Source organism: Sphaerodactylus townsendi, linkage group LG02 (genome assembly GCF_021028975.2).
Source record: "Sphaerodactylus townsendi isolate TG3544 linkage group LG02, MPM_Stown_v2.3, whole genome shotgun sequence".
Classification (NCBI taxonomy): domain Eukaryota; kingdom Metazoa; phylum Chordata; class Lepidosauria; order Squamata; family Sphaerodactylidae; genus Sphaerodactylus; species Sphaerodactylus townsendi.
In genome coordinates, this window is record NC_059426.1 from 82021415 (window position 1) to 82048479 (window position 27065).

General features: G+C 50.2%; 1 protein-coding gene across 1 annotated transcript in view; it reads left to right on the forward strand.

The window, feature by feature from the left end:
* The window catches only part of CD81 (CD81 molecule), a 79037-nt gene that overhangs the window by 28207 nt on the left and 23765 nt on the right, over positions 1 to 27065 (forward strand). The gene's annotated exons all lie outside the window — the stretch shown is intronic.

Consider the following 27065-nt stretch of genomic DNA (forward strand, 5'->3'; position numbering starts at 1 on the left):
GTTCCTTGAACTCTTGCTGTGTCCTCTTTCTCTAATCTCCTAGTTCTTTTCATCTGAATGCTCTGCCTGGCCAGTCTCTTGATGTCATAGTTTGATATGAATTGATGCCACTATTCAGGTTTATTGACAAGTTATCATCTCCTCTGACTGCTATTGGTTTAACTCCCCTTCAGCATTCTTGAAGCACTTTAGATGCACATGTTGTCCATATTTATGGTGCCATGAGTTTTCAACTGACCCTTGTTAAAGAGTATCAGAGCTGGCCCCCAGAAACCAATAGATAGCATTTACTTCTTTTGCATTTCATAATATGCTTCAGTGTAAAGCAGAGAAGAGGTGGGCTAGGAGAAGAATGAGTTCTCTACTTCAGCGTTTTTTGAACTTCTTAAATTGGGTGGAGAAAGAATTATATTACCGTCTAGGGATCCTTAACCTAGCACCAGTCATCTGTTCCACAAGCCACTGTGAAGAGATGCATAGCAGCTTACTGGCATTAGAAGAGCAACTAAGAGTGTGTACCCACAGAAATGCTCAGAGGGGTACACCCCTGCAAGTTCAATGCAGATCAGTGAGAGCCTGCTGCATTTATTTTACCTGGTTTAGCTAGTAGAGAAGATGTTATTTACCTTTGAATCATATCACATCCTCAGAATTTTGCTTACCAAGTGCTTCAAGTCTCCTGCTACATGGGACTCCCCTAAAGTTTTAGTACCATAGCTTTATTGAGAATAGGGCAGAGCAGCTGTTTTCAATTGAAAATAAATTATGTTGTTTGACATGACTCATGTTCTCCAGGCCTGTGTGTGTGTGCAGTTCTGTAATAAATGTATTTAGGCTTCATGGAATCCCTCTCTTTCTCTCTTTAATTTTTACAAGTGAATCAGACAGCTTGTTGACTTCCTTGAAAGTAGAGCCCCTTATTTGGACATGTTCATCTCAACATGAGCAGCAGTCCAAAGCTACATCATATCAAACAGCATCTGTTTCAGAGCCCTGGGTTCCCTCTCTGCTCACAAGTGAGTCTTCTTGTATTCCGTCGGCAGCTGCCTCCCTCTTTTGTATCCACAAGTCATGAGGCGCTGGTGAAGAGAAGTGCCTCGTTTCCCTTTCCCAGGGCCTTCACAGTTGCTGCCTTCTTATAGTTTTCCACTGATTGCTGTGGATATGTTGTTGATTTGGAGAAAATGGAACCTATTAAGTCTTTAAACCTTGCCACATGGGAGCAGGTATATAATAATACTCAGAACCATTCTGAGAGTTAAGATTTTCAGAAGGCAGGACTACACAGGGACGGAATTCTGGTTAGATGGGTGGCTATGCCTGAGAGGGGCTGTCATGGCTGCTTCATACCAATTATGGAACTCTCTGCACAAGGAGAGCCATCTGGCATCGGCTCTGCTATCAATCAGGTGCATGGCCAAACCCTGCCCCACTCCTCCACAGCAAACTTTTATGAACATTTTGCTGCTCTTAGTCTTTTGTTCTTTACTGGATGTTATTCTTTTGTTCCCACTGTTTTAATATTTTGTATTTTCTTGTAGACTTTATGTGGAAAACGTTCTGAATAAACTATTGTAAACAATATCTGTGTACACTTGACAATATTATAGCATCAGAAGGTCATCAGTGTGCCACTTGGTTGTTTTAGTCTTAACAGAGAAGGCAATGGATACTATGCCTTTCCTTACTTGCACAAGCAGCAATTCTGCTGGGTTTCATTTAGCTCAACTCTGCTTAGTAGGCACAGTGCTGTAGGTTCTTCTTTTTAAAAAAATCTATGGAGAACAAGGCCAATCAAATTAGATTGCAGACATTCAGAGATGATTTGGCCTTTTTTTGCCTCTGTATGGACTGAGAGTTTTTGAGAGAAATGTGACTGGTTGAATAAAACTTCATGTGGAGTCTTCATGTGAAGGACTAGGGAACTTAACTTGGTTCTCCAGGTTAGAGTCTACTGTTTCTTAACCAGTACATCACACTGTCTCTAGTAACTGTCTCTACTAACAACAATAATCAAGTAGTAAAAATATACAAAGTGTCATGTTACCTCCCCCTTAGGAATTAAGGGTATCAGCTAAAGAGACAAGGTGGTTACCTGGTAACTTCAGAGTCCAACAGTGTTCAAGGATGGTGAGGAGGAAGCTACCACCCATGGTCGTGCTTAGCTTTACTCCAACTGTGGATTGAGAGTGTAGAAACAAGACAGTTTTCTTGGGATTACAGAAGAACAGATACTTTGTATGAATGGCACTGTAAACAATCAGAGAAGTGGAAGATGCTATAAAAAATTTAAACCAGGAAAAGTTGCTGGGCTAGATGGTTTATTGAGACTGTATTATAAGTGTTTTAAAGATGAGATTTACAGTGGAGTCTATTTTGCAGGGAGGAAAGATGCCAGAGTCATGGAAAGAGGCCAATATAACTCTAATACTCAAAGAAGGACAAGAGTTAATTTTGACAAGAAACGTTAGACTAATATTATTACTGAATGATTACTGTAAGCTGTTCATAACAATTTAAGCTGATAGATTGAAAATACTTGTATAAGAGTTAATTCATGAAGGTCAAAGTGGATTTTTGCATTTTTATTATTTTTAAACATTTATACCAATACTACAAACCATACAGTTGAAAAACCATATTTTTTAACATGAGACTTGCCATCTTGCATTTTTCCAACTGTTACCATTCACATTTATTAAATTTTTGATATAGTCCCAAGTTTAGGAAACTTTTCATTTTGACCATCTAACAGCGTATATCTACTATATATTCTTACTCATGCCAGCTAATCATCTATTTGTTCGTTTCTAATCCTGTAGTTTACTTCTCTTTTCCTAAATTTACATGTTAATATATTTCATTTATTTTGAAATTCAATTATTGGTCTTTTGTGCAGATGTTAATTTCACCATATTTGCACATTCTGTTAGTTTACTTATCCATTCATTCAAGTCTGGAATTTTGTCTGCTTTCTGCTTTGAGGCATATACCACTTTGGCAGCAGTCACCATATATTTAAATAGTTCGTTCTACCTTTCTGGTACATTGCTTGGAAAAATATTTGCAGTGCAATTGGGGATGGGGGAATCCCCTTTTGGAGGCAGCACGGGCTTATCAGATTTGCCCTCTCCAGGTCACTTATGCTTGTGGAGGAGCAAACATGGCTGTGCTTGACTGCAGTGAGGCCCTGGGGTACCTGACCACAGCGCCTAGCTCCCTCCTGGCACACCTGTGCTGCCCAGAGCTACTCCGGCATCCTGGGGGTGTTCAGGGGGCTGGAACTGGCCTTTATTTCAGAGCAGGGAGGGTCTGTCGATGCTGACTTCAGGTGACCTGGGTCCAGCTTTAAACTGCAGGCTTCAGGCTTGGGCGTGGAGACAACAGTATAAAACTAGAGCCTGTGAGCTCAGAGGCTCAGTTTGATCCTGGCCTCAGGGAAGCTTGAAGCCTGCAGTTTAAAGCTAGACCCAGGCCACCTGATGCTAGCATCAAATGGGCCCTCCCCTGTCCCAAACTCCATGGAAAGTTTGGGAGTGGGGTCAGTCCAACTGGCCCTGCTCTCAGCTCCATGTGAAGCTTGGATGCGGGGGCAGTCCTATTGCACCCCATCCCAAACTCTCAGAATTTGGGAAAGGCCTCAGCTGAGGGAGCAGGGGGCAGTCAAGGGGGGGCTGCGCCCTGGGTGAGCCCCAGGCACTGTTTTCCTCAGCTATGCCTCTGCTTAAAAGACAGTTAAAAGGCAATGTTAGGAGTGAAACCCCTGATGGACTTTTTGCTTAAAATGGAAAAAAATGAACTGATGATTAATGAATTTGAGGATTCGGAGAATAAGAAAATTGAAATAATAGAGAAAAGTATGGTTTCAAATTATGTGAATTATATTCTTTTTCTTTAACTATGCTATATTTGGTGCATAAGAAATAGGGAGGCAGCCTTTTTATCATGTAGTAGAGAGGTTTTTCTCTGTGTATACTTGTAGCTGATGTTAGCTGTTTGCTTATTTCCAAAATATTCAAATAAAATTATTTTTTAAAAAGACTGCTGTACCTGGGAGACCCAGGTTTGAATCCCCGCTCATAACATGGAAGGTTGCTGGGTAACCTTGGGCCAGTCACAATATCTCAGACTAACCTACCTCTGTGTGTTGTTGTGAAGATAAAATTAAGGTGAGGAGAATGGTGTAAGCAAGGCTAGGTACAAATGAAGCAAACAAAAATCCCTATCTCTTTGATCCAGATCTTCCAAATCACGGTATTAGTGGTTCTTAGAATCTTAAGCAGCTTAATTTACTTTTTTCTTTCTGATTTTTCTCCTCTGACTGTAAACTCCTGGAGAATACTCTGTCTTCTCTACCTCGTTTTTGGTAAAGAGATCCTTGTGAAACCAATGATTCTCTGCAGATGTAAGGAGTACATCAACCATATAGAAATGTCTACGTTCCCGAGGTTGGTTCCCTTAATAGCCTTCATGAAAGACACTTAGTCATGAAGTTCATTCTTAAGGGATAGCTGCCTGCATTTTATTATCTGAACTGCATTCAGAAAAGGCTGTGCTCAGATTCTTTTAAATACTTGCAATTTCCTTTACAACAACAACAACAGCAGCAGCAGCAGCAGCAGCAGCAGCAGTAGTAGTAGTAGTAGTAATAATAATAATAATAATAGAACATTTTCTTCATCTGTCCCCAAGCTGTGTCTGGTGCCCCTGATGACTTATAATTGAGAAATTCATTTCCAGACTCGCCACACCCAGCTTAGCTCTAGTGGTTCCTCCCTGCATCAGTGTCAGCTTCATGGAGAAAAGGACAGCCTAATATCTTTAATTGCATACTGCTGTATAGTACAGTTCTGCCTCCACACGCTCCAGCTTCAGTTTAGTGGTTAAGAGTGGGGACTCTAATCTGGAGACCTGGGTTCAATTCCTCATCAGGGGTGTGCACCATTTCCCCCCCCCCCCCCTCAGGTTTGGCTTTAAAAGACCTGGAAATTTTCAAAAAAGCTCAACCTGAAAAATTCCCAGCCACATAGGGGAATGCACAGATCAGCTTAGTGACCTCTGCATTCAGACTTCAGAGGCAGTGGGGGAGAGCTAGATTCAGGGATCAGGTGACTTGACCCTTACACACAGCTCTCCTGGCTGCTCCGCTGCAGGCTTCAGAGGCAGCAGGGGGGAGAGAGTCAAAAAAGCCGAAACACTTTTCAGCTTTTTAAAGGTTTTGGCTGTTTGGCACAAAGGGGGGGGGGGGGTTGGCCAAAAAAACTTGTGAAAAGCCAAAATCAGTTTTTTCAGGGGGTATTTGGATTTATCCAAATTCACAGCCCTATTCCCCACTCCTCCACATGAAGCCTACTGGGTGACTTTGGGCTAGTCACAGTTCTTTCAGAATTCTTTCATCCCCACCAACTGCACAAGGTGCCTGTTGTCAGGAGGGGGAGGGAAGATGATTGTAAGCTGCTTTGAGATTCCTGAAGGTAGAGAAAGGTGGAGTATGAAAACCAACTCTTCCTCTTATGCCTTTAGGGGCTTTTGTAAATTTGCTAGAGCATTTTAGCCATGTTAAAATTGCAGCTATATTAGGGAAGGGTTTTGCATAGAACATCCTGTGTTCTGCAAATTAAGCACATTGGAGACATTTTCATAGATTTTGCTTAACTGTAACTGTACACGGCCTATAGGGACATGGGGTCACTTATGTTTCTGCATGTACTCCTTTCGGTCACCAACATAAGAAAATTGAATTGTGCTCCAGCCACACGCCATCAAGGCTGCCCCCACCTCCCTGCAGGCAGTCTCCAGCCACCCCCAGGGCCTGGGAATGGCAGGAGCCAGCCTTCAGGGAGGCAGGGGGTGGGACTTATGGTGGGAAAGAAAGGAGCCTTATTAGAGTTATGATGCTCCAAGTGACAGTGTTGGAATATCAGTAGTCTGTTTCTGAGCTTTCGAACTGAAAAATCCAAACAGGATTTTACTCGTTCCTGTATAACTGTAAATCAAAGTCAAAATATTTTCAGAGGTTCAGTCCCTGAATAGTGTAACACCCTCCCCCCCCCCTTTCCTCTGTTTTATGCCCTCTTACTGAACATAGTTATTCTGGTGGCGATTTTATTTATTCCTGCTACTTTCTCTTGTGCTATGTGTAGAAACAAATTGATAAGCACTCCATACTTTAAATTTGAGCACACGTATATCAAATAAATATATACAAGGCACTTAAATAAGTTTGTAGGCTACATGCTGTGCTGTATAGATGGTTAACGTGGAAGCTCTTGGGAAAAAGAAATGGCAGCTAAGGAGCTGTTTTCCTCCAAAGCTGATCCTTCTCTTATTCAGGAAACAAAGTATTAATAATGGTAATTAAAAGTGCTATACACCTGGCTGTGTATACCTGTTTTCACAACTGCCTGAACTGTGATCCCTCAACTTAAGCACCTTAATCGTTTTGGGGCTGCTGCCATTGCCACTGGCATTCAAGGTGGCATTAGCCCAAGTAATCCCCTGATCTTTCAGGCTTTCTCCATTTTCTTATTAGCAAAAACTGCCAGCTTTCTCAAGTGAATTTTCCCCTTTGCAATCATCTAAAAGCCATGAATTCCTGGATTATATTTATGCTGCTCAGTCCACTGCTGGATGCTACCCAAACTGCTGGTTGTAGGGCAGCAGAGTTTCCCAGCAGCCAAGTTCGTTCCCTGCCACCAGTGCTAACAATAGGCAACAGCTAGTTGTGTCTACAGAGATAGCAGAGACCATTTCATGAGAGCTAAATTGGTAGTGTTCAGCGTGACGTAGCAGGAGGAAAATAATAACAGGGCAGCAACAGTAGCCCCCGCAATTACTTTTTACCAAAGTAGTGATAAGAGCTGCAGCCAACGACTGGAAATTTGATGCACCATGCGTGGGCAGCAACAGGCAGCTGCAGGGATTAGGAGCAACCGACAGCCAGCATTTATGCCACGTTCACTGGGTGTATTTCATAGAATCTTAGAGTTGGAAGAGACCACAAAGGCCATCAAGTCCAACCCCCTGCCATGCAGGAACAGACAATCAAAGCACCCCTGACAGATCCAGCCTCTGTTTAAAAACCTCCAAAGAAGGAGACTCCACTACACTCCAAGGAAGTGTATTCCACTGTCGAACAACCCTAACTGTCCGGAAGTTCCTTCTAATGTTTAGATGGAATCTCTTTTCCTGCACCTTGACCCCATTACTCCTTGTCCTAGTCTCTGGAGCAGCAAAAAACAAGTTTGCTCCCTCTTCAACATGACATGTTAGGCCTGCAAATATCTGTTTCTGTTCCCCTCAACAAGGAGTCTCCTACCACCACCACAAGTCTTTTCTGGGGTTTTGCAGGTGCCATTTCATGGGATGAGCCTTCTGACACCTGAACATTTGCTGAGGGCTGACTCTGTTGCTTCTGTATCTTTTCCTTATCCTCACTGGCAAGGAAGAGAACTTCAAATCAATTTTGTAGATTCAAACTCAAACCCTGGTCCTTCTACTTCTTTGAGTCACATTCCTCCAATTGTCCACCTTCGGTGTTTTAGAGCTGCTATCCTTCTCAGAGAGATCCCCTGTAGGTTCCATACCTATTACTGTTTGCTCCGTTCTGTCCAGGAAATCTACATTTTTCTTAATGTTCTGAAGTGTAGATACTTACGCCTCTACCTGCTGGACCTTCTCTTCCAAAAGAGCAACCAGCTTACACTTGCTGCAGGTGTAAATATGCACATCACCCAGGAAAAAAACAAACATTCCACAGCTATTGCAGGTGACTCCTGCAACTCCCTGACTATCCATATTTAGTAGTCTTCAAATAGTGTTTCCTTCAAAAAGTCTTGCCTATTAAACCTAGGACTTGTTCACTGGGCTCCAGGGAATGAAACCTAGGCCATTTTCTCACGGCCACGCTAGGGTGTGCATCGGCATATACAACGGTGTCACCCCCCCGGGACAATTTGCACGAGTGGTCCTGGTAGAGGCAGGGTGGGGCGTGTCCCCAGGGCGGGGGGGTGTGTGTGTCCCCAGGCCTGGGCAACGCGCCGGAAGGTCGCAGGGAAGGTACGTCGATCGGGAAAGGGGGGGATGGCGCCTTCCAGCCGCTGCCGTTCGCACAGCAGCAGCTGGAAGCTGCTGTTTCCAGAAAACCTCGCTTTGTTCCGCTGGGGGGGAGCAAGGGTGGTGCAGCTGCGATGCAGTTGCGCCCCCCCATGTGAACAGCTCCCTAGGGACGGCGTTTTTGCTGTCCCTAGGGCGCTGTAAATGGCCCCAGTCTACCCCATGTTCAGACTCTAACTCACCTTAATGCCTCCCCCAAGATTTCTGCTTACTGACAAAAAACAACAACTGTGCACACCACTTGGCGTGCTCCACTACCACAATGAGGTTGCTGAAGACAGCTGAATGGCAGTTAAAGAGAGGTGGTGATTCACCAGAAGCCCCACCTCTGAGAAGCCTGAGGCAAGCACACAGCCAGGTTAAAGAAAAACCCTCTCACACACAAAAGCATTCCCAAGCCCTCAAAATGCAAACACACAAGCCCTTCAAAAATGCACACAGTTAAATTTATATTATGTTATGTTGACTAGCTTCATCTCCCTTCCCAGAAACGAAGCTTTGCTGCACAGAACTCGTGTCCCCTGCCCCACACACCCTTGTGCTTAGTCTCTTGCAATCTTCATTCTATCTTGTTCGATTGAACGGAGCAGCTGGATATCTTTTTTCCTCCCAGTGCTAGCTGAAGGAAAGGTTTCTCTCCCCACCCCAATTCTACTGCAGCTCTGGCTGTCAAGGACCATGGTGCCTGTTTACTGTCAGCCAGAGACGGGACTTTTCTGAAGCTGGGAGGGAAACCATACAGTGATGTGAAATTGAGGGCAGTGGGTGGGGCGCAGGAAAGAGAAGACAGTCTTCTATGAAGTCTTTACCGTTGGTACCATCTGTGGCTACAAATCTGTAGCCAGAGCAGACAGCTGTTGCTATCCCAGTTTTCATTCCTAGCTCAAAAGACCTGAAGGTCAATTACCAACTCCCCGCCCCCCGCCCCCCACTACAGTTGTGGCACTGGCTAGCTGTTTGAATGAAGATTGATACGGCTGCCTTAATATTCTTCTGCAAGGAATGGATATAGACATATGCAAACTGTGCAGTCTGCAATGGTTCTCCTTCTGTAAGGAGAAGCATATTCTCGGATTAGTGTCTGTCTTTTCACAGGGTTCTTAAACTCCAACAGGATTCAGACCACTGTTACTTCACTGTGACTTTTTAAAATTGCTCTGCTTCTACAGCCAGGCAAATGGTACTAAAGATGGAAGGGATGATGATAGCACTGCTAGAAATGTATGGGGCAGGAGAGAGATGGCCGGAGGAGGAAAGCAGGCTAAAGAACTTAGACTGTTGTGCATAACTTCCAGTTCTCTTCTCAGTCAGAGATTATCTGACTATAAAGCTGGTAGCATGTCTAGCTGTGAATGATGTTGAATCTAGAAATGAGGAAACATTACAAGCAGATCTTTGTTCCTGAGACCTGGCCAGGTGAGGCAGGTGGTTTTAACCTGGTTCAGGTATGTATTCTAGGATTCTTCAAATAGGCAAAACAAAAGATAAGTGGAAAAGGAGGCTGAGTTATGATGGTCTACTTTGCAGGCTCCCTGTCCAACAAACTCCTAATTTCAGGTGTATGGGCCTGATGATGGACTCTTGATAAGGAATAGAAATTATATCAGCATACTCACCACCTTGCTGTCTAACGTTCTGCTTGCCTGAGCTGACAAAGGATGTTCAGTTTGTGGTGGTGAGGTCCCTTTGCCCCCAGCATCTTCTGTGTCCGGTGCAGTTTAGAATCTTCATGGCAACTGCGGGTCTCTCCCAGAGGTCTCTTCCTAGTCTCATGGCAGGTCTTTGGGGTCTGAGCAGAGATGTATTTGCTGTTCTTTTGTCAAGGACTGACTACTTGGTTGTGATTAATCGTGCAGCAATTTTTAACTTCTAAAGGGAAAATGGATTTAAGATTGAACAAGGGAATTTTGCCTTTCTCATTTCTTTTTGAATAAAAAAACATCTGGTCAAAACATGTGACAGTTTGAATAAACTAAGAGGATTCAAATCATTTGTGTTCCTTACTCTTTTATTAATTTTTTAAACATTGGTTGTACTTTGAAGCTATTGTTATTCTTAGGACTCTGTTGCTTTTCTGTTCCGGGCTGGTTTTAATGTCTGTCAGTTATGTTTTTGCACTTAAATTGACGTAAGCTATTCTATGGATCATTTTGACAGAACAGCACCATATTTAACTGCTTTGTGTATATTTTAGTTATTTGATACATCTGTGCCCAAGCTTAAAGTGTGAAGTGTTTATCAGTTTACTTCTGTGCATGTTTGGGATCAGGCTGAAAGTGTTCTGTTCTTTTTGCAAGCCTCTGGCCTTAAGATCAGTTTTATAAGTTTATTTGATGGGAGATTCTTTGCAGAGAAATAAAATGGTAAGAGAGTGGCACCCTGAAAACACTTGCTCCCCTTTTTCTACACAGGAAATGTTACCTTCCTGAGGCAGACAATGACATAATAAACCTGCACTGTTCTTTGTGATGTCTGCTTTCCTCCAAGCACGTGGCATTGAAAGTCCTGCTTGTATAGTTTTTATCTTTGCTTTCTTATATTTCCGTGGGTCAGCATGTTTATGCTCTTGTTGCAAGTCTCAGAATGTGGAAACGACAGTTAAAAATATCAAATACTGATATATTATGTGAACATAGTATTGCATGTGGCACTTGAGAATCTTACATGTGGAGAAGGATTCTGTCGAACTGTGTTCTACATAGTCATGCCACTAATATAGGCGTGTTCACATAGTTAATTTTCCATGCTTTTGAACAGCTGTGACCACTTGTTTTTTCTGTCAGCATTTGGGAGGAGCAAATGTGTATGTGTTATATCTGGTTCAGGTTAATGTTTGCCCACACTACAGTGGCTTTTAGAATCCGAGCTGGATCCCTCATCCCCAATAGTTTCAGTTCTAATGGAATCAAAATGGCAAAAAGATGTCTGGTGCAATCCTAAACCATGTACTGGCTCCATCCTAATTCTGTATTTTTCACATCCTTTCTTTCCTTCTTAGATTTCCCTCTCATTGAGATTTCTGACACCAAGATTATGTTGTTAGTTTTTGTGTTCCTGATCTCTCCCTTTATATTTAGCCTGCCTCCTAAATATTTTTAGAAAAATATGGCTACTTTTAGGGCTAGTGACATAGGTATAGATTTTTTATGGGGTGGGTTCGGTGACTGAGGGCTTTCCAGCTGTTCCATTCCATGCATTGTTTCAAGCAAGCCGGACATGTAATGGGAGGGGTTTGAACCCGAGAATCCCCCCCTTACCTACATTCCTGCCTAGGTCCAACACCAGAGAGTGGCAAGATGGATCCTCAGTGGGGATTTAGGGGGCTTTCTGGAAGAGAATCGTCCTCACTTCTGCCTGGTTATGCTGTGCCACTGAGGGTATATTTCGCAAGGACCCCCAAGTGTGGAAGCTGGCAGTACCATTATTTTTTTTTATTATTTTTTTATTTATTTATTAAACTTTTATACCGCCCCATCCTCTAGGGGCTCTGGGCGGTGTACAGCATAAAACATGGTAAAACAAGTCACTAAAATCTTTAAAACAGCGGTAACAAACATTAATAGTAATCCATAAAATAGCTTAAAACTCATAAAACAGCAAAAAAACCATAATACATAATAAAAGGCGTCCGACCCCAATTTAAAACCTACCCCCATGGGGGGGGGGATGGCAGGACCCCTCAATATGAGGGGACCCTGATGTAACTGCCCTAGGGGCAGGGCAGTAAGGGGGCACCATGTCAGCAGCTGGACACTTCCACCGGCACTGGCCCGGGTGGGAACAACACAGATCTTACACAGGCCCTCGGCGAGGAATCTCACCCAGAGTCCCGCAGGAGACGGACTAGCTGGAGGAAGGGGTGTTCCACCAGGCCGGGGCCCAGTGCCGTAAAGGTCCTGAGCCCGACTGTGGAGGAACCAGCCTGCGCATCATAGAGGGGCCGGGGGCCCACCAGTAAGATTGGCCTCTGCAGAGCGCCATAGAAGGCCGAAGATTGGGACAGGTTTATGGGGTGATCGCGGTCCCGAAGGTGCGAGGGTCCCAGGTCAGCATAAAGCCTTAAAGGTCAAAACCCACACCTTTGGAAGATGATTCGGAATTCAAGCTGGGAGCCAATGCAGCTAGTCGCCCAATCACAGGCTGGATGTGTGTTCTGCTGAAGGCGCCTCCTGTGAGCAGAAGCGTTAACTGCCGCATGTTGGACCAGTTTTAACTTCCGAATCAAACGCAAGCGGGAAGGCCGGGTACAGCGAAGTTACAATAGTCCAGCCTGGAGGTGAGCCGTTTGTGGCATGGATCACGAGTGGCCAGATCCGCCTGGGAGAGGAAGGGGAGCCAACCGGCCGGGCCTGGCGAAGATGGAAAAAAATGCAGTCCGGGTTGTACTTCATGGAGCCACCCTGGGTCTCCATTGAGAGAGACGTAATCCAGGTGGGACCCCCCAGACTGCTGAACAGAGGGGCGGTCGGCGTTTCAATGAGACCCACCTCCCACACCCGTGACTGGAAATCCCTAACCTCACCCCTGCGGGGTCTAGCTACGAGAGGGATCTCCGTCTCTCGATGGATTCAGTTTGCAACCTGCTCTGGCTGCAACCAACCAGCTACCGCTTCTCAAACAATGCTGGAGAGCCGCAGGAGGCGGCAACCGCATCCCCCCTCCATCAACAGAATGAGCTGAGGTGTCATCCCAGCATATTGATGACAGATCAGCCCAAAGCTCCGCTTTCCAATAGCTGAGCAAGTGGGTGCGCATATAGATGTTAAATAATAGCCCGGGGATAGCGGCGCTCCTCATGCGGTACTCCGCACTTGAAGCCCGGGCACCTTCGGGAGGCTTCATCCCCGCGACCACACTTGCTGACTCCGGGTCCCGGAGAAACGAGGCAATCCACTGGAAGGACAGTGCCCGGTACCCAGGAAGGCGGCCAGAAGCGGTGGGTCAAAAGGTTAAGTGATCGACCATATCAAACGCTTCTTGGTAAGATCTACAACAAAACCAGCAGCGCCCGATCCGCACCCGGGTCGAAGGTTGCATCACGGGCTGATGTCTGTGATGGCGACTAAGAGCGGTCTCCGTCCCATGCCCAGCACGGAAGCCGGACTGGAAGGGGTCGAAAAGCCGATGCGTCATCGTCAGGAAACCCTGAAGCTGCTCCAACACCACTCTCTCTTCAATTACCTTCCCTAAGAAGCTTGAAAAGATTCGAGATGGGGCGGTAATTGGCCAGATCACCTGGATCTAACTGATGGATGCTCTTTCAAGGAGTGGGCGTGACCACTGCCTCCTTCAACCCATCCGGAAAGACCCCTTGCCTCCAAAAGGGAGCCATTGATGATGTTCAAACAGTTGGGGTGCGAATTAGCACTCCGCCCGTGCAAAGCTTTATAAGCCAGGAGGGAGCCTGCGGATCCAGAAGGACAGGTAGTAGGTCCTAACAGCAGCCAAGAGCCCTGTCAACAAGCGGCTTCGGAGAGCAGGGAGAACTGAAGGCCAAACTTGGGCCCGAAGGCGGCAAAGGGAGCCTCCAGTTCACTAATTGTAAGAGTTAACGTGGCGGGAAGGTCCCGGCTCTTGAAGCAAGCGTGACTTTTATCTGCAAAAAAAAAGCTCATTGAATGCCCTCACAGCTAATGTAGCCAATCACGATGATTTGTAGACCCTTCCGATAAGGAGGGTCAAAGAACCGAATTATACGGGAATAATAAAGCGCCGGGCGGGAGCTAGCAGGCGCAAGAGAGGGAGGGAGAAGAAAGCCCTCTTCGCTTCCTTCGCTTCGTTTATGCCATACATCATAGGCCTTCATAAACGCCCTATAAGATGTTGGCGCTTAGCAGCCGTCCAGCTGAGATTTCCGCCACACTTCGCTCTAGTGCGTCTAAGCATCCGTTTCATATAGGCGCAGCTCCTCGGGTATACCAAAGGAGGCCTGCCGAACACGGGGCTGAAGAAGGACGCCGGGGAGCTTAACAATCTTCGATGGCATCGGAGAGCTTTCGGAGTTCCAGTCCTCCACCTGCTCATCGAAAGTATTGCGGCAAGGGTTCAGGGTCCCGCAGAGCATTCAGGAAACCAATCGGATCCATAAGTCTCTGCGGGCGGGCATAAATCAGCCCCTCGCCTAGACGGGTTTGGCGTGGCAGGGCCATCCGAACCTTCAAGGCGTAATGGTCAGACCATGGCATTCTATCCGTAGAGGATATGACCATATTATGTAAAGTATCAAAATTCAGAATCCTCTGTTTAAGGGGGAAGGGTTTATTTGAAGCTCAGTATATGGGACCGGCTGCCAAGACAGTTGGAGGTTTGTACTCAGATCTTCTCAGCACTTTCAAAACCAAATAGCCACCTAGGGAAATCAGGGCCATACCATGGGGGAAGAAGGTGAGAGAATTTAATCCATCCACATTTGCATAATTTCAACAATCAAAGGAGACTTCTTTCAAGTGTTGGTTAGCATTGGCTGCCTGTATGGCCGATTCCGCATACTGAGGTTCCCCTGACTTCAGAGAGAATTGACTGGGGAGTCTGTGTTTCAGGGCATGTTTAGCATTATTATCCATTGCCCTGTTTGCAGCGGGGCAGGCATTACCCATCAGCTAACTTTTTGCTTGCGTCTGGTGGGGGATGGGGGGGAATGTTTCGCAAGTTCTCTATCACTCATGTGTACTTTAATTTTTAATATAACCTTTAATTTTTATCTTGAATCATATCCATGTATCAATATATCAGTCTATCAATAGATGGCTATATCAACATAAAAAAGGCGAACTATTAAAGAAAACTGCACACTTTGCCTGAACACTGATTGTTTTTTATGGCAGGAAGTGAGAGGAAAGTAAGGGCAGTGTGCAAACTGCAAAACTCAAAGGGACAATGTGAACTGCTCTAAGCTCCCCAGGTTCATGATTGTCTTGCTGTAAACCCAAGCATCAAGACCGATGGGCTTTTGCCAGTGTAGCCTGGAATCACTTACTGATTGTGTATAAAATGAGGTTGGAGACATCCCAGTTTGTTGATCAAATGCACGGGGAAAATTGGGTGTTTGGACTGATTGACTAGTCTTATTATTGACTAGTCTTATTAATATTTTTACATTTTCTAGTGTTAGTATCCATTTATCGGTCTATCGATGTGGTTATTTTTGTTTAATCTAAAGATCTAAAGATATGCAGGAGTAGGGAGACCATGAGCAATAGAAATGATATTGCAGGACAAGAGATGGAAAGTAGTCAGCAACAGAGAGGAGGGTGAGGGGAAAGCACATAAAGCAGCATGAGGCAGGGGGGTAAGGCTAGGCAGGCTGGCTGCAGGCAGAGGAAGAGGTCTGGGGCAAAGCTGTGCCCACTGGCAAGTCTGTCCTGCTCTGGCAGTGAAGCAAAATTAAAATCATGCTGTAAGTTGATTTGCTTGCCTTGGAGAGAGTAGAAAGTGAAAGTGGGGTTAGAGGAAATGCATCTGCACAAGAAATCTTGCCACGGTGAATATTTGCCTCCACCACACAGCAAACACCTTGTGTGTAATCTGCCTTCTTGTCCTTTTTTCACTTTCCCAGAGTTTAATAGTAAACAGGAAAATTAAAGCCATGTGCAGGTTAAACACCACAGCCTCAGTATGAGTTGCTGGGGGGGGGGGGGGAGTAACAGCTGCTGTTTGCTTTTTCAGTACACCCCAGTGGCTCATCTTACTCAGACTCTCTGGGGCATCTGGAGCAGAACTAGAGATGCAGCCCTTCCAGAGGAAAACACTTCACAAGATTTAGCTCTCTGTGTGGAATGTTCAGTCATTTTTCTTCCTGCTAAGGAAATCATGTATATTTCTGAGTTTCCCTGTCATAACTTGTGTTGTAATCTTTTTCCTTACTGCATCTTAATTTTGAAAATAATGTTTCCCAAAAGCTTCAAAACCAGGAAGTGGTAAACAAGAATACATTCAAGTTCCCCTATCAAAGTGTTTATTGTAAATTTGAATTTGTGTAATGCATAAGAATTCCAAGAAAGAAACTGGACTTCTAGCATTTGGCTTGCTTCCTCAGAGGAGCCTCAAATATTTTCCAAAAATGTGAGTGCAGCTCTTTTGCTTTTATTGCACTGGTTGCTGTTGCCCTCACTGAAGACTCTGTTGTTGGCTTATGAGCCTTGTCTGACTGGCAGATTCATTTTCTTATAGCAAGGGGATTCCCCACCCGTATGACATGAAATTATTTAGTTAGAGATGCAAGAGAGGGGATTTCATGCTGAGTGTGTGCTGTACAATGAAACTGTCACAGAAAGAAATAGAATCAGCTGATGTGTCATATAGCTTATCCAAGTTACCCAAAGGAGACATGTTAATTTCTCTTCCGGATTTCATACTGGAACCAGCATTTTTGTTCCGTGTATATTAGTTTGTGCATGTAAGAAATGGGCTATTCCAGCTACATTGCAGTTATGTTCCAAACACAGGTTTTGGAATGTCAGGATGAGGCTGTGTTTACCCAGATGCTATTCTATGATTATTTGCAGTTTCAAGGATGCTTCTTACCCCCTTCAAAATAAGAGGCTTGTTATTTTAGGTGTTACTATATGGCCCATTAGGGAATAGCAGTAACTATGTCTGGTGTCCTTGAATAAAATAATAAATTCTTGTCTACAATTTTTTAAACCCATGTATTGGTTTGTATATTTGTAGGTTCATACGTGCATATCTGTTATCTGATGCAAAAAAAAAGTAAGATCCACGTGGTCTTACCCCACATAGAAACCAAAGCATAAAAATTCTGGAACATGGCACCACCTTGTGAAATACAAACATAGAGAGCAACATTGTACCGGTAGTCGTAGATTGACCATTGTGAGCCTAACCTATGGTTGATGCTTTGTACTGCAGTCTTGGTAATCTGTAGGTACACCCAACACAGTGATACTAAGATGAATATGAAAACAGAGAGGAAGCTAGGCAAAGAGAAACAACAGCCAGACATGACACTTCCTGGTACTTGTAAGCAGTGGTGGAATTCAGCTGGTTCGGCCCAGTTCAGGTGAACTGTTGTTAAAAAAAACCCCTCTGCTCCACACACACTCCCAGTGCTGCCCAACTCACCTCTCCTCCCTGCCCCGGAAGCCCAGGGTGGGGAGGAGAGCTGAGCTGGAGGCTCCCAGAGCCCTCTACATCGCCCCAGCGTGGCTTGGCTCTCCTGAATCTGGCCTGCCGCTGTGGTGACGACCTCCCCCTGGCCTTCCTTCAGGCTGCTTCCTGCCCTCCCCAGGCTCTGCAATGAGCTCCTGGCACTCAAGGAACGTGTGTGTTCTCTTGAAGCCAAGGTGGCAGACCTGGAGAAGCTGAAAGAGGCAGAGGGGGTGACAAACAAGGCTTTCAGGGACCTAACAGCCGGGTCCCACTCCCAAGGTGACATCTCTTCAGATGTCATGGAGAATGAAGGTCTTGGGGACGGAGGGTGCCAGTCTGAGGTGGGGGAAGATGCTCCCTTAGATGGGATCCCTTCCTTAACTGGTGATCAGCTATCCTCTTGCACTGAGGATACCCCTCGGGGAGGTGGGGGGCACCTCATAGTGGGTGATTCAATCATTAGAAATGTAGAGAGTTGGGTTTGTGAGAGGCGTGATGACCGCATGGTGACTTGCCTGCCTGGTGCGAAGGTTGCGGATGTCACGCTTCATCTAGATAGGCTTTTAGACAGGGGTGGAGTGGTCTAGATAGGCTTTTAGACAGGGGTGGAGTGCTGGGGTGGAGTCAGCAGTTGTGGTCCACATTGGCACCAATGACATTGGCAAATGTAGCCGGGAGGTTCTGGAAGCTAAATTTAGGCTGCTAGGAAACAGGTTGAAGTCCAGGACCCCCAAGGTGGCATTCTCAGAAATGCTACCCGTTCCATCAGCCAAGCAGAGGCGAAGCTAGGCAAAGCTGGAGATACAGGGGTCTCAATGCGTGGATGAGAAGGTGAGAGATTGTAAGGCAGAGGGTTTTCAGATTTGTCAGGAACTGGGGAACCTTTTGGGACAAGGCAGGCCTGTGTACAAACAGGACGGGCTTCATCTTAACCAAAGAGGAACTTTAGGTCTGCTGGCATCAGCATAAAAAGGTGGCAGAACAGCTTTTAAACTGATCACTGGGGGAAAGCCGACAGGAGCTGAGGTGACTTCGGTTCGGAATACAGTATCTATGGGGATGCAGACAGAGAGGGAGGTTTTTCTAAATCAACCACAAACAAGCGAGGAACATAGCAATGTGCATGTGACAATGGGGATCATTAGAAAAGGAATTGAGAATAAAACTGCAAAGATTGTCATGCCCTTATATAAAGCAGTGGTGCGACCGCACTTGGAGTACTGTGTCCAGTTCTGGTCGCCACATCTCAAAAAGGATATTGAGGAGATAGAAAAAGTGCAGAGAAGGGCAACAAGGATGATTGAGGGACTGGAGCACCTTCCCTATGGGGAGCGGCTGCATGCGTTTGGGACTCTTTAGTTTGGAGAGGAGGCGGCTGAGGGGGGATATCATTGAAGTCTACAAAATTATGCATGGGGTAGAAAATGTTGACAGAGAGACATTTTTCTCTCTTTCTCACAATACTAGAACCGGGGGCATTCATTGAAAATGCTGGGGGGAAGAATTAGGACTAATAAAAGGAAACACTTCTTCACGCAACGTGTGATTGGTGTTTGGAATATGCTGCCACAGGAGGTGGTGGGATGGGCCACTAACCTGGATAGCTTTAAAAGGGGCTTGGACAGATTTATGGAGGAGAAGTCGATTTATGGCTACCAATCTTGATCCTCTTTGATCTGAGATTGCAAATGCCTTAACAGACCAGGTGATCCGGAGCAACAGCCACAGAAGGCCATTGCGTTTACATCCTACATGTGAGCTCCCAAAGGCACCTGGTGGGCCACTGCGAGTAGCAGAGAGCTGGACTAGATGGACTTTGGTCTGATCCAGCTGGCATGTTCTTATGTTCTTATGTTCTTATGACAAGGGATAGTGTGTACAAAAGACTTGAGGGTAAAGTACATAAATCCCAGGTTAAGGACAGAGACAGGAGGTGGCTACAGGTGTCTCTCATGCTTGCTAATAGTAAAGAAGCATCTCGACCCTAAAATGGGGGGAGCTAGAGAATTACAGAGCTCTTTGAAGGAGGCACTCTTTGATATAGTGGGCATTACAGAGACATGGTAGGGAATGAGGAGAACCAGTGGGATGCTGTTATACCCAGGCTACGAGGCTCTATATAGGGAAGGATTAGGGACAGGGCGCATTGGGGGTGGAGTTGCCCTTTACATCAAAGAAGAGCATAGTGTCACATAAAATAGACAATGCAGGGGGAGCTGGTTCCCCCACAGAATCACTCGTGGATATCAATACTCAGGTGTGAAGGGACAGTTTAATATTAGGGAATATATTATCGTCCCCCTGACCAAAAGTGCACAAGAGGATTCTGAGATGGAAAAAAGAAAAATTAGAGAGGCCAACAAAACAAAATGTAGTGGTAATATGGGTGACTTTAACTATCCCCATATAAACTGGAAAATGCATGTTCAGGGTCATAGTAAGGGAGAGAGCATTCCTGGATATGCTAAATGACTGTGGTTTAGAGCAGATGGTTGTGGAACCAACCAGGGGAGAAGGTGATCCTAGATTCTAATTCTATGTGGGACCCAGGAGCTGGTGCAGGGAAGTCAGTGTTGTTGGAGTCGGGATAGGGAACAGCGACCACAATGCTGTTGTAGATTCAGTAGCATCTCAGCATGCGAACAAGTGGCAACTACTAATGTGTAGTTACATTAAGCCTTCAGAAAGGGAAATTTCTCAAAGATGAGGGGGGGATAGTGCGCAGGAAGCTGAAAGGGAAAATCAAGAGAGTCAAAACTGTCCAGGATGCTTGGAGGTTATTTAAAAACACAGTAATAAAAGCTCAGCTGGAATGTGTTCCATAGGTTAGAAAAGGCAGCACCCAGTCCAAAAGAAAGCCACCATGGTTAACAAGAGAGGTTGAGGAAATTATCAGAAAAAAGAAAATGTCTTTTAGAAAATGGAAGTCCAGTTTGACTGATGAAGAATATGAGAGGGAACACAAATGGTGGCAAAAGAGAAGCAAGTTAGCTGTAAGGGAGGCAAAAAAGGATTATGAGGAACGCATGGCTGCGAACATCAAGACCAGCAACAAACAGTTCTCCCTGGTGGTAGCAGGCCATCTGGTTGGGTTGTTCGCTGCTCTGCAGCGAGTAGGCAGGAAAAGGCTCTTTGGTGACTTCCTGTCAGGTGCCCGTGGTGGTGCCGCCCAATATCTTCCTGCCTTGGTCAGAGTAGGCAGCACTATCCACAGGCTCCTAGGCTGGATTTCACAAAGCTACCTTTTCTTCCTTGTGTTGTTGTTTTTTGTGATTCCCTTGTGTGCAGTATACGTTTGATCGTTTTTCCACTCCTTCTGTCTGCGTGCTGACTGAGCTCTCTCCTTCCCTTGTGTTCCCGCCTTTTTTCTTGCAGTTTGAGGAAGGGAAGAGCTATGGCGTCGGGTGCCATTTTCTCCACCAAGCGGAGTCCCTTCGACCGCATCGCAGTAGAAACCACTACAGGGGTCCAGGTCATCTCAGGGACCTCGACCAGTCTCCCACACACAGCCGCTGGGCTGATAATGCCAAGGGAGACTCTTCAGGAGCTGCGCAACAGCCGTGGGGAGCTGGGTGGCGGAGCTCGGCCTTGACGCAGCACAGGCCAGCGCTACAAGGAAGACGCACGCACTCCAAGGCCCCTTCACAAGGATGGGGAAGCCCAGCGGGTCGGATCGACCGCTGAATGCGGGACAGGAGACAGATCGTCGTAGCGAGCGTTTGCTCAGGCGGCGCCCAGGGCATCAGCCCTGCCCCTCCGCCGCCTTTGATGTCTGCTGCTTCACGAGCCTTTTCCCCACCCCCGCTCTTGTTAGAGCGTCTGAGGGAACTTCGCTGCAGGTCAGTCATGCGGGTGCCATGACGGGGGAGGCGGCCTTGGGAGTATTTCTGCCTTCAGACTGGAGCGCCTTCTCCCCGCAGCAACTGGTCTCCTTACTACAGGGTCCCATAGACCAGTCGGCTAGTAGACAAATGCTTGTGCCTCCCCTCAGACAAGCAGACACAGATCCCCTTCCAGGTCCCGCAGGAGAATCAGATCACTTGATTATGATGCAAGTGAAGGGGAGGTAAACCTGGACTCAGCCTTTCTGAGGGAGAGTCTTATCACCAGTTCAGGCAGACCAGAGCCACAGATTATTTCAGGTGGAACAGTTATCCACTCTTTTAGCCAAAACAATGTCGGCTTTGGAACTGAGGGTCTCTAAGGAGGCGGGCGATCCCAATGCTCCTGCCACGTCCAAGCCCACTAAGGGCTGCCCTAAAGGGATCTCCTACATCTTTTCCTTATAGGATCAGGCTTACTTTCACTTTTTTTCCCCGGCATCCCAGAGTCTTTTTGCCCCACAGTTCAGAAGAAAGAATGGGTCACCCCCCGGGCTTCAAACAGAGGGTTTCCTCCAGTCTAGCAAGAAGCTTTACCTAGTCTCGGGACTAATTTTTTGAGAATGATTAGAACCCCTCTAGTTGACGGTCCCATCTCCTCACTGCATTCAGAAGGTCTGGTTTCTCGGGACGGAGAGGGTGATGTTAAAGACCCCATGGATCGTAAGGCGGAACATGGTCTCCGCAGAGTTCATGATGGTGCGACCATGGCGGCAAAGAATTCTGGTTCCGGCAGCCACCGTCCCCACGGCTCCCTTTCTTTGGCTCCAACGCCTTCTGAGCATCATTCCACCCGAGTGCCAAGGCACCAGAGAGGGGGTGGAGAGGGTAGTCATGGCCACCTCCTTCCCAGCTGATGCCACCCTAGATGCACTCCTCTGACAATAACAACAAGACGTGACTACGCCAGGGTCCCAGTCGGCGCTCGGCTCCTTTCCTTCAGCCCCGATTGGCAAGGAAGACGAAGCCAACAGACTAAAGCTGGCTGTCAAACATCTAATTACCATCAGAGCCATAGAACCGGTACCAAAACATCAATAAGGGATGGGAGTGTGCTCCCACTTTTTCACTGTTCCCAAAAAGAATGGGGACGTCAGGGCGATCTTCAGCTAAGGCATGTCAATCGTCATCTGCGCAAATTCAGGTTTCGCATGGAAACCATCAGATCCATGGTTGCGGCCATCAGGAGAGGGGACATGATCACCTCCTTGGTTCTGACAGAGGCATACCTCCATGTACCCATACACATGGCTCATCATCGCTTCCTCGGTCCGCGATAGCAGACCTCCATTTTCTCAGTACTTAGCTCTGCCTGGGTCGATTGGCAACATCTCCCTGAGTTTTCCACGAAAGTCTTGATTGCACTCCATTTCCCTGCTCCGCAGTCAAGGGATGCATATCTATTCGTATCTCGACGACCTTCTCATCAGATCTTGATCGGAAATACAGGCTGTCAGAGACGTGGAAAGGGTCCAACTGGTCTTATTGGATTTGTCATCACGTGAGCAAGAGTTCCTTGGCCCCTTCCCAACAGATGGAACACTTAGGGGCATTGATAGACACGTCCATTTTGTAGGCTCCATGCAGCAATTCCTCAGGTAAAAAGTCCAGAAAATCCAAGAGACCAGTCTTTGTGCACCTTGCGGGCAAAAAAATCTTCCAACTTACTACTAACTCTGCCAGTTTTGCTGGGCCCTTTGCTGTCCACAATGGACCTCATACAGTGGGGTGCGAGCCAGCATGCTGTGAGCCTCTACAAGCCCTTCTACGGCCTTATGCAAAGCAAATCATTCTGAAGACAGATCGATCATTGAGCCTCCCCCAGCAGTCTGTCTCAGTCTAAAAGGGTGGACCATCCACCACAACCTCCTACAAGGTACTTTTTTCGCCCCTTCGCAACAGATCCATATCCTTGTGGATGCCAGTCTGTCCAGCGGGGGTGCCAAACTGAGCCACCACCTGGCTCAGGGCTCCTGATCCGAAGCACAGGCGCAGCTTCCGATCAACATTCTAGTAGGTCAGAGCAATATGATGGGCCCTGTAATCATTCAAGCAACTTCTATTCTTGCAGAAGCTAACGTAGGAAGCTTCTTTGCCACAACTTTATCTCGGCTAAGTGCCATAATCGATCATCAGGGAGGCATTCCAGGTCGCCTGCCCTACACAGAGAAGCATCATGCGAGTGATCTCATCGGCGGAACAAGAACCTTGCAGACCCCTGCGGGCCGAACACATACCCGAGGCTCACTAAAAACCACCGAGGAAGCTGACTGGCTCAGCCGGACCACGCTCTCCAGCTCCAAGTGGGAAGCTGAACCCAACAGGTTTCCAGACCATCCAGGAACCTAACCGGGGATGGCGACGATGACGAACTTTACCTCTTTGCATCACTCCTCTTTATGCTCAGATCAAAGCGTATTCTTCACCAGTACCACCCGCCATTCACAGGCGGCATAGCGACTGGATGCTCTCTCAGCTCCCTGGCCGCAGGGGTTCCTCTATGTTTTTCCCCTGATCCAAGTTTTTTCATAGACTACCCAATCACAAGTGCAGTCGGAACGGAGGGGAAATCATACTGGGGGCTCCGAATTGGCCCAGGGAGGTCCTGGTACAATTTCAGTACTCAAACAAAGCTATCTGTCACAATTCATCGTTGGTTCTACTCACAACTGCCAGGGCCACCACTGCTCCCAGGGGCTCCCCCCACTACATCCCGACCCAGGCTGGCTCCAGACTAGTCAGCCTCGGGCGCTTGAGCGCTGAGACTGTTAAAGAAAATGGGGTTATCCTAAAAGGGTCATAAAGGCTATTTTAGCTGCTAGAAGAAAGGGTCCAATCAGGGAATTTATGACTCCTCCTGGAAGGCTTATGTAGCGGTTGGTGCCAGTAAGAAAAAGAAGGGTCCCTGAGTTAAGCTTCCCTGCCGTTATTATATTGGAATTCCTCTGCAGAAGCGAGGTTTGAGTCAGGGTTGAGAAGTTCCACCCTAAGGCGTCAGGTAGCTGCCATTGCAACGGTTCTACCTGGGACGTAAGAGGGATTAGCCTATCACCAGGCACCTAGACACCTTAAAATTCTCAAAGGGGTTCTCAGTCCCAACCGCCAGTACGCGGCATCGGCTTTCCTACCTGAGTGCGTCCTTCCATGGAGATGCTTTAAGACGCTACCTACCAAACCCTCCTTTGAACCTGTTAGACACATACATTTTAAAAAATGGCTTTAGGATGAAGCTTTTCGTTTCCTCGTAGCCATAACCTCCGCTAGAAGGGTATTAGAGATTAGAGCCATGTCAACTAATCCAAATTCTATGCTTTTTCCCCAGACAAACTAGTGTTAGAAGCTTCGATCCCTGCTTTAAGACCACAAAGTGGCATCTAAATTCCATTTGCAGCAGGGAGGTGGTTCTGACAAACTTTTTTTTTTGTCCGAATCCCACACACCCCAGAGAGCGCAGTTGGCATTACCTGGATGTGAGGCGTTCTCTCGAAGGCCTTTCTGATACGTACTCAAACAAACTCCGCAAATCGGAGGCTCTGGCTTGTTCACATCCAGCCCCGCCCAGATTAGAGGCGAACCTATGGCGGCTGCGTCTATCCAGCTCTACTCATTAAGGCCTGCATCGCTTGAGGCCCGTGATAGGCCAGGGGATTCCCCATGCCGCACCGGAGTTACAGCCCACTCCACCAGGAGCACGGCCGTAATCGCGACTCTCCCTTAAACGCATTCCCTTGAACAAGATTTTGTAGGGCAGCCAATTTGCCTCTACCCTCTTCATTCGTTAAACATTATAGACTGGCATCCATTGATGCCATGCAGGCACCCCTTTGGGAGGCCCATTCTAGAGCACACATTATCCGGGGAGTAACCGAACCCCCCCTGGGGGGGGGGGGGGGGGGGGGGGGAGGGGTGGGGTTGGGGGTGGGGGAGGGGGGGGGGGGGGGGGGAAGGGGGGGGGGGGAAGGGTTGGGGGTTAGGGTGGGGGTGGGGGGGGGGGGGGGCGGGGGGGGGGGGGGGGGGGGGGGGGGGGGGGTGGGGTGGGGGGGGGTCTGGGGGGGGGGGGGGGCTTGGGGGGGGGGGGGGGTGGGGGGGGGGGGGGGTGGGGGGGGGGGGGGGTGGGGGGGGGGGGGGGTGGGGGGGGGGGGGGGTGGGGGGGGGGGGGGGTGGGGGGGGGGGGGGGTGGGGGGGGGGGGGGGTGGGGGGGGGGGGGGGTGGGGGGGGGGGGGGGTGGGGGGGGGGGGGGGTGGGGGGGGGGGGGGGTGGGGGGGGGGGGGGGTGGGGGGGGGGGGGGGTGGGGGGGGGGGGGGGTGGGGGGGGGGGGGGGTGGGGGGGGGGGGGGGTGGGGGGGGGGGGGGGTGGGGGGGGGGGGGGGTGGGGGGGGGGGGGGGTGGGGGGGGGGGGGGGTGGGGGGGGGGGGGGGTGGGGGGGGGGGGGGGTGGGGGGGGGGGGGGGTGGGGGGGGGGGGGGGTGGGGGGGGGGGGGGGTGGGGGGGGGGGGGGGTGGGGGGGGGGGGGGGTGGGGGGGGGGGGGGGTGGGGGGGGGGGGGGGTGGGGGGGGGGGGGGGTGGGGGGGGGGGGGGGTGGGGGGGGGGGGGGGTGGGGGGGGGGGGGGGTGGGGGGGGGGGGGGGTGGGGGGGGGGGGGGGTGGGGGGGGGGGGGGGTGGGGGGGGGGGGGGGTGGGGGGGGGGGGGGGTGGGGGGGGGGGGGGGTGGGGGGGGGGGGGGGTGGGGGGGGGGGGGGGTGGGGGGGGGGGGGGGTGGGGGGGGGGGGGGGTGGGGGGGGGGGGGGGTGGGGGGGGGGGGGGGTGGGGGGGGGGGGGGGTGGGGGGGGGGGGGGGTGGGGGGGGGGGGGGGTGGGGGGGGGGGGGGGTGGGGGGGGGGGGGGGTGGGGGGGGGGGGGGGTGGGGGGGGGGGGGGGTGGGGGGGGGGGGGGGTGGGGGGGGGGGGGGGTGGGGGGGGGGGGGGGTGGGGGGGGGGGGGGGTGGGGGGGGGGGGGGGTGGGGGGGGGGGGGGGTGGGGGGGGGGGGGGGTGGGGGGGGGGGGGGGTGGGGGGGGGGGGGGGTGGGGGGGGGGGGGGGTGGGGGGGGGGGGGGGTGGGGGGGGGGGGGGGTGGGGGGGGGGGGGGGTGGGGGGGGGGGGGGGTGGGGGGGGGGGGGGGTGGGGGGGGGGGGGGGTGGGGGGGGGGGGGGGTGGGGGGGGGGGGGGGTGGGGGGGGGGGGGGGTGGGGGGGGGGGGGGGTGGGGGGGGGGGGGGGTGGGGGGGGGGGGGGGTGGGGGGGGGGGGGGGTGGGGGGGGGGGGGGGTGGGGGGGGGGGGGGGTGGGGGGGGGGGGGGGTGGGGGGGGGGGGGGGTGGGGGGGGGGGGGGGTGGGGGGGGGGGGGGGTGGGGGGGGGGGGGGGTGGGGGGGGGGGGGGGTGGGGGGGGGGGGGGGTGGGGGGGGGGGGGGGTGGGGGGGGGGGGGGGTGGGGGGGGGGGGGGGTGGGGGGGGGGGGGGGTGGGGGGGGGGGGGGGTGGGGGGGGGGGGGGGTGGGGGGGGGGGGGGGTGGGGGGGGGGGGGGGTGGGGGGGGGGGGGGGTGGGGGGGGGGGGGGGTGGGGGGGGGGGGGGGTGGGGGGGGGGGGGGGTGGGGGGGGGGGGGGGTGGGGGGGGGGGGGGGTGGGGGGGGGGGGGGGTGGGGGGGGGGGGGGGTGGGGGGGGGGGGGGGTGGGGGGGGGGGGGGGTGGGGGGGGGGGGGGGTGGGGGGGGGGGGGGGTGGGGGGGGGGGGGGGTGGGGGGGGGGGGGGGTGGGGGGGGGGGGGGGTGGGGGGGGGGGGGGGTGGGGGGGGGGGGGGGTGGGGGGGGGGGGGGGTGGGGGGGGGGGGGGGTGGGGGGGGGGGGGGGTGGGGGGGGGGGGGGGTGGGGGGGGGGGGGGGTGGGGGGGGGGGGGGGTGGGGGGGGGGGGGGGTGGGGGGGGGGGGGGGTGGGGGGG